Genomic DNA, 6,717 nt, shown 5'->3' with positions numbered 1-6,717 from the left:
CTCCTGCTCTTGGATACTTTTCCTCCTGTGACAATTCTACTATTTAAAAAAGTTGGAGGTTTCTGGAAAAGTCCTAATTCCTCCGCAGTGTTGTGCTTGCTCGTTAGGTACCATCTGGTGACAGTGGCGACTAATTAGGATTGATTGCTAAGCACCATCGTTAGACTGACTTCCGGAGTAGAACTTTGATAACCTAGGTAGGCTCCCCAAGATTTCACTGGCATATGAAATGGTTTATTAAGACAACAAATACATCTGTCCACTTCCATTTCTGTGTATAGACAGAGACAATACACTAGTTAAAACAGGGGAACTCGGTATTTTGATACATAAGAACTACTACTTTACTTCTTCACCCCTCACACCACCAGAGCTGAAAGAGATGAGAAAGGTCGTTTTCCTTTGGGGTCTTCGGAGAGAGCATGTTTTCCTGGACACGCTGAACTCGGACTATTAACCTCCAGAATTGTGAAACAATAAACTTCTGTTGTCTAAAGCCACCCACTTTGTGGTATCTTTCTCCCAGGCAGCCCTCGGAAACTAATGGATCATGGCACAATCAACTGGAGACTGGTACTTGACCTAAAGGCAGACAAGTATAGCATGGGGTAGTCTGGCGGAAGAACTTTGCCTATCTGAGGGGTTCTGTGTTAAAAGAGGAACTGGTGAAAACAGAGTCTTCTCCTTGAGGGCGTAACGACTGGTCACGCAGGGAAAGGCATAGTCAGTAGCAGCTGCAGAAACCAAGAGATACAGAGAGAGAAGGTGATAAGCTGAAGCCGTGAGGCCCCACAAGCATAGGCAGCAGAACCCGTGTGGTAGAGCAGAGTAGACAGTGGAATGAGGAAGTGGAGAGCCAGAGATAAGTGGGAATGGAGGAGTCACTAGGAGAGGGACAATGGACACTTTCTCTGAAAGGACAGCTACTAGAGCTGCTGTTAGGACACTAGCAGCTTGTTATTTGTTATTTCCTGAATGACAACAGGAGCTTTCCAGTTCCACAAGGCCCGGCCAAGTGTCTAGACGCGGTTGCTTCCCAGGGTTTCTGCCCTTCGCTGTGTATCCTGATAGAAACAGCAGATTCTCTAACAGGTGAGCCCAGGGAGTTTTTAGGGCAGTGAATCTGTTCTGTAGGATACTAGGATGGTGGAACAGGGCATTACACATTTGTCAAAACTCACAGGACTGTCCATCAGAGAGTGAATTCTAATATCATCTGTGGACTTTAGTTAATAACAATATATCAATCCTGGTTCATCATTTACAACAAATGTACCTACCACAGGATGTAAGACGCTGACGGGAGAAACGGTGTGGAGAGATAGAGGGTATAGGGGGACTCGCTGTACTGTCTACACAATTTTTCTATAAACCTAAAACTATTCTAAAAATTCAATTTAATTTAAAAATAATTTTAAAAAAGACCACATCCTCTGAGGTAGCCCGAGCACACCTGAACACACCTCTGCCCCTTGTCACCCAGCAGAGCATTCGCCGCCTCCCAAGTGCTGGTCCTTCTCCTCACACTGCTGCCTTTGATGGGAACCCTTATAAAGGGCCAGGTGGGGGCTGCTGGGCTCAGGCCGGCGGTCTGCAGCATCAAACCTCACAAGTGAAGTGGCAGGGGTGGTGCCCGCCTGAATGAGCTGGGAACAGTGGGCGCAAGGTGCAGCTTTGAACCCTGAAGTCAGGGAGGGGCTCGGTGGATTTGGAAGTCCTGCTTGCTACCCTAGCCAGCGCTTCTGCCGTGTTCCCGGCAGCGCAGCTTGGTTCCCAGCCCTGAGTGCACGTTAGAATCACCTGGCAGCTTTTTAAACCCTGCAGATGAAGGGGCCACACCTCAGACAGCGTAAGTCAGATTCTCTGGAGGTTGGGTGCAGACACAGGTATTTTTAAATGTTTCCTAACTGATTCCAACGCAGAGGTAGGGTCGAGAACCACTAACTTAACTGCATTTACATGTCTTCCCACTCAAAGAGGTTTCTATAATGGTCCAGAAGATGTAATTTCTAAGATGTATTTTCTCTAGGGAAAAGAGTTCGCTTGTGGAAGTGAAGGATGTCATCTCCTTCACTCATGCAGGGTCTTTACACTTCGATAAGGGAGTTACTTGGTTGTTTACGAATATCTTGTAGATCACGTAGATGCAAACACAGATTAACCACAAAGAGGTTTCCTCATCTAACGCTCTCTGTAGAACCTCGCTTTCTCTTTCTTTCTTTCTTTTTTTAACTCTGAGCAAAAAGATGAGGTTCGGTGCCTGACTACGTTTTATTATGGTATGATAAGATTCTGGAACCCAAACAAGATGCAGCTGAGAGGCCTCTTCCTGTTTTTTCCGCTTAAACAATCTGGTTGCCCTCTAGTGACTCCGCCTCATGGTGACCCCCATGGGTGTCAGAGTAGAACTGTGCGCCATAGGGTTTTCAATGGCTGATTTTTTTGGACGCAGATCGCCAGGCCTTTCTTCCGAGGCACTTCTGGGTAGCCTCAAACCTCCACCCTTGGTTAGCAGCTGAGTGAATTAACTCTGCACCGACCAGGGACTCCTCTTGCCATTTCGATCATGTTTAAAGCACTCATTCCAAATTTTGCTGCCCTGGGTGTCACTCCAGACAGCTCCTGCTTCCTTACTCCTTGGTCTATCAGCTTCTGTCTTTACACGTTGATGTCCTCCCCCTCCTCCCTTATCTTTTGCTCTTCAGCTGAGCTCCGATCTTTGGCCCTGCCTGTGGCGATTCCCTCCTCCCCCTCCCTCATTCCTGTCTCCACTTTCCAGCTTTCTGTAGTTTACCTTATTCTTAACAACTACTCATTGCTTTGCAAGAAACGTTTATGGCTTTTACATGGATTCTTCTGGCATCTTTATAAACTCTTAAAAAATTAAAGATATCAAAAATATTTACATGCTAGGTTTCTTTTTGGATCGTAAATAAGTTAGTTACATACCACTTTCTGCAATAACGGCAGATACTTTTATAAATCTAAGTTAGGTTCCTGTAACTAAAATGATAATAGTGCCTTTCCAATTACTCAAAAAGCCTCTGCCAAGAATGTGATGTTAAATCTTCTGGTTCTATAGCTTCTTCCTTGATAGCATCTTCCTCTTGGGTTCCAGTCCCACCAAATTCTCATTTATCGCTTTGTCTACAGTGAGACTGTATTGAGACAGGGAAGCCCCCTTTCTCACTGAGTCTTACAGAAACAGTGCTTCTTACACTTTTAACATGAATATGAATTACCTGGGGACCTTGTTAAATTTCAGATCCTGATTCAGTAGGTCTGGGTAGGGCCTGAGATTCTGCATTTCCCACAAGCTCCCAGGCTATACTGATGTGGCTGGCCCAGGGAAGCTCTGTCATAGGCAGCTCCAGGCAGCTTTGTAACTCACCCCCAAGGTTTCTCTGCGCTTAGAGAATCAACTCTCAGGCCCTTAACCTATTCCTAAATTAAGATGAAGCCAATAACCTCCAACATTGATGCTGGTTCTCTAATTGTACTTAAATACCCCCCGCCCCCCATTTTGTCAATCACTCTAGCTTCTGGCTGGTGGGGGTTACTTACATAAACACAATATGTCATATGCCTCAACCCTTGGTCCTTAGTCATTCTTTTTTTTTTTTTTCCCTTAGTTATATCACCTTTTTTGCACCTTATGGTTTTTGTTTTTTTAAATTTTTTTTATTGTACTTTAGATGAAGGTTTACAGAACAAATAGTTTTTCATTAAACAGTTAGTCCACATATTGTTTTATGACAATGGTTAACAACCTCATGACATGTCAACACTGTCCCTTCTCAACCTTGGGTTCCCTATGACCAGCTTTCCTGTCCCCTCCTGCCTTCTGGTCCTTGTCCCTGGGCTGGTGTGCCCCATTAGTCTCGTTTTGTTTTATGGGGCTGTCTGATCTTTGGCTGAAGGGTGACCCTCGGGAGTGACTTGGTCCCTATCATTCTTACTGAACCACATTTGTGCACCGGTGGTCATTTTCTCTCGACTTTCAATTTTTCAGACTGACTTTCGTTTCTTTCGTAATGGATTGTCCCTTCTGATTAGCACGTTTAAAACACTCACTGTTTTCAGATTTATCAGACATAATTGGGTTAAGAGTGTTCGTAAAACACCTCAAAGCGAAGCACAAACGTTCCACAGACTAATCGTGAAAGCGTCAAGGCAGAAGTGATGCGGCACAGCCAGTAAGGCCATTCTTTAGCGGCAGGTAGTTTTTTTTGGTTTTTTTGCTCTGATTTGGCACTTCGCTGGAATCTATAAAATAGTAAATTGACAGCTAAGGAGTGTGTTTAATTGCATGAAAAAAAAAAAAAAAGATTTCATGTTTCCCAGTAACTAAAGCTTCCAAATCTGCTGGATCCTAAGACCATCTGTCTCTATAGATTCGATCATTTGATCACTTACCTTGTGCCAGGTATTGTTTTGGGTTAGGGGTTGGTGGTGGAGGAAGGCTCAATAAATAGCTCTTTTCTTTCTTACTTGTCAGAACCAATGGAGAAATAAGACCAGAGAGTCAGCATAACCCCAAAAGCAAACCCATTGCCATTGATTCAATTAGACTCCAACCAATGGTGACCCCATGTGTGTCAGAGTAGAACTGTGCTCCATTGGGTTTTCAAGGCTGTAACTTTTCAGAAGCAGATTGCCAGGCCTTTCTTCCAAAGCCCCTCTGAGTGGGTTTGAACTACCAACCCTTTAGTTCGTAGTCAAGTGATTAAGCATTTGCACCACTTAGGGACTCCAGGTTTAGCGTGTTGTTTTTGTTAAGTACCAGTGAGTCAACCCCATGCGACGGAGTAGAGCTGTCCCACAGGGTTTCCTAGGCTGTAATCTTTATGGAAGCAAATTGCCAGGTCTTTCTCCTACAGCTGCTGGGTAGTCCTGCATTTGCATAGTCCGCCTCACTAGCCACACCCAATCCCAGCCCGCTCAGATCGCACCTTTATTTAAAATTTTAATATTTTGTTCATCATGAATTTTTTGCATTAATTTGATTTTTTTCAAATATCACATTAAAATATTATTTATCTTGATTATGGAGTTTCTTGGTGCCCCCTTAAGTTTTACAGCCGAGGTGAGTGCTTCACCCGCCTCACCCTAGTCCCAGTTCTGGTTTAAAAGCAAATTTGTAAACAAATAAATAAACAATGTTTTATTAATTAAACAATTAGTAAATAAATCATCCGATAGTGATGTGTACTAAGTTGAGGGATAGGGTGATGTGATTGGAAGTGATTGGGTGGGTAACTTGAATGGTCAGGGAAGACTTGTTAATGGGGTGATATTTCAGCTGAGACCCAAATCTCAAGGAAGTGCCAGCCATGGGGCAGTTTTGGAAAAAGTTTACGAAACCGCCTCAAGGTGGACATGAGCCCAGGATTTTTAAGGAACACACACAGAAAAAAGGCTAGTACAGCTTGAGTGTCAAGGACAGGGTAGGTGAATAACACTAGCTTTGGATAGAGTGTCAGGAAGCAGTCAAATGTTAGGGTATTGTAAACTAGCGCAAGGAAGCAACTGACAGATTTATGAGCAGGAGAGCAACATGATCTGATTCATCTTTTAAATAATTCTCTCCAGTCGCTGTGGCAAGGATGGATTGCAGGTGTATGGATGGGGAAAGGGAAGAATCGTGGAGGGGTAGCAGTGTTTCTGGTGCAATTTGGTGGTGTCTTGAAGTAGGGTGATAATAGTGAAGATGGAGAGAGGGGGGAGCCCAGAAATATTTTGGAGATCGAGTTGATAGGACTTGATGAATTAACACGGAGGATGAGGAAAAGAGAGGAATCGGGGTGATTTCAGGTGTCTTAATTTGAGCAATTTTGTGGATGGCGATGTCATTTACTGACACGAAAAGACTGGGGGATGAGCCGGTTGGCAGGTTGAGTACGGAATCAAGTTTTCAATTTTGGTTAAGTTGGGCTTGAGGTTCCTGGTGGACACGTTAAGTAAGCAACTGGTATAAATTAATGGAGGGGAGGGAGGACGGGGCTGAAGATAGAGATTTGGGTGGCAGCAGTGCCTTGATGAATTGACAGCATGGTAATGGACAGAATAACCTGGAGAGAGGACAGATTGAGAAGAGCAGGAAGCTTGAGGATGTAGCCTTGGGAGAAAAGGAGGGGGAAGTATGGCGTCCTTGAAGGCAAGCGAAGGCATGTCTCAAGCAGGGGATGATCAACTGCTTTGAGAGCTACTGAGATGTTGAGAAAAAATCAGGGCAGAGAAATGGACTGCCTTGGCAACATGGAGGTCCCTGGAGACTTGACAAAGACAATCTTCTCTATTATGGAAGGGACAAAATCCTGATGGGGTAGGTTAGAAAGAACACCAGAAATGTCAAGGCAGTTTACTGTTATTGCCATTTTATTTTTACTTACTGACTGCATTTATATTTCATTCAAAGAATGGTTATCTCATCCAAGGTCAAAGCCAGTTAGGTCAGCTCCAGGACCCAGAGTCCACCAACCGTCTCGTTACACGGAGCTGCATATTTTGCAAGAGGTTTATCGCCCTGTTTTTCAAACCATAAAAACCAACGCTTAATTCAGGGGAGCGCTCGACTTAAAACTTCTTCCACGATGACACTTCCATTTTAAAGCGAAAAACGAAAACGCCGGGCTTGGCGTAGCAACAGGCCGAAGGGCTTCGGTGCTCAGGAGCCAGCAAAGGGCCCGCCCCTTTTCCGCAGCCCTTAGCCCGGCG

General features: G+C 44.4%; 1 protein-coding gene across 1 annotated transcript in view; it reads left to right on the top strand.

Annotated features, from left to right (window-relative positions):
* The first annotated feature begins 1,074 nt into the window (after window positions 1-1,074).
* DTNBP1 (dystrobrevin binding protein 1) overlaps window positions 1,075-6,717 on the top strand; it is a 156,201-nt gene continuing 150,558 nt past the window's right edge. The window contains exon 1 of the mRNA XM_004382978.2: window positions 1,075-1,092. The gene's annotated coding sequence lies outside the window, so the exon portion shown is untranslated. The remainder of the gene's footprint in view (window positions 1,093-6,717) is intronic.

This window comes from Trichechus manatus, unplaced genomic scaffold (genome assembly GCF_000243295.1).
Source record: "Trichechus manatus latirostris isolate Lorelei unplaced genomic scaffold, TriManLat1.0 scaffold00103, whole genome shotgun sequence".
Taxonomy (NCBI): Eukaryota; Metazoa; Chordata; class Mammalia; order Sirenia; family Trichechidae; genus Trichechus; species Trichechus manatus.
The sequence above is the reverse complement of the archived record's forward strand: the minus strand, read 5'-3'. Positions and strand labels throughout refer to the sequence as shown.